This window comes from Asparagus officinalis, chromosome 2, assembly GCF_001876935.1.
Source record: "Asparagus officinalis chromosome 2, Aspof.V1, whole genome shotgun sequence".
In the NCBI taxonomy this organism is placed as follows: Eukaryota; Viridiplantae; Streptophyta; class Magnoliopsida; order Asparagales; family Asparagaceae; genus Asparagus; species Asparagus officinalis.
In genome coordinates this window covers 7,876,144-7,877,020 of record NC_033795.1, presented here as the reverse complement: position 1 = coordinate 7,877,020, position 877 = coordinate 7,876,144, and positions in this window count along the sequence as shown.

Genomic DNA, 877 nt, shown 5'->3' with positions numbered 1-877 from the left:
GGTTCGGTTGTTCAAAATTTGGTAAAAACCGAACCGAACCGACCGTTGCACACCCCTATCCCATATCACAATATTTCTCTATTATTTGTAATCACTAGACGAAGGGTTTAAAACCCGTCGTTATTATATGCACATTAATGACGGGCAAATGGTCCCTTCACTAATTTTGGTCGTTAAATAGTAGATTACTTGTAGTGGCATGTAAAAATTTTATTATCATACTCCCTTTAAAAGCACGAGTTCGGAAAATCTTTTTTAGACAAATATACCCCTTTATAGTTTGAACTACCTTATCTATAATCAAATTCTAATTTTCAATGGTCAATATTACCCTTCACTATTTTGAATATTTTATTTATATCTTAATCTATCCTAATCATAATCATATCTTATCCTAATCCTATGTGAACCATGTTTAGCTTAACAATTTAAAAAAACTAATATTAATAAAATATATAAAACATAAAAATGATATTAGTTTGTTAAGATAAAGAAATTACAAGTAGATAACATATTATAATACATGAAGTATTGCAAAAAAACCATAAAAAGTTTTAAAATTGCAGAAAAGACCCTGAAAAGTTCAAAATTATAAAACTCATCCAAATGTCTCAAAACTTAAAATAGAAAACATGAAATTAAAAAATTAACATCAGTTTGCAAAGAATTTAAAATTTACAGTTAACACCTCAATGTCTTAAAAATTATAGAAACACCCTCAAAAGTTTAAATTACAAACAAGCACATTAAAATTCTAAAATTTTAAAACTTACAAACAACATAGATGAATTCAAGAGATTATCATGACACACCTAAAATTTTTAACATTTAAATTTAAATTTTTTAATTAACACCCTCAATATCTCAAAAATTATAG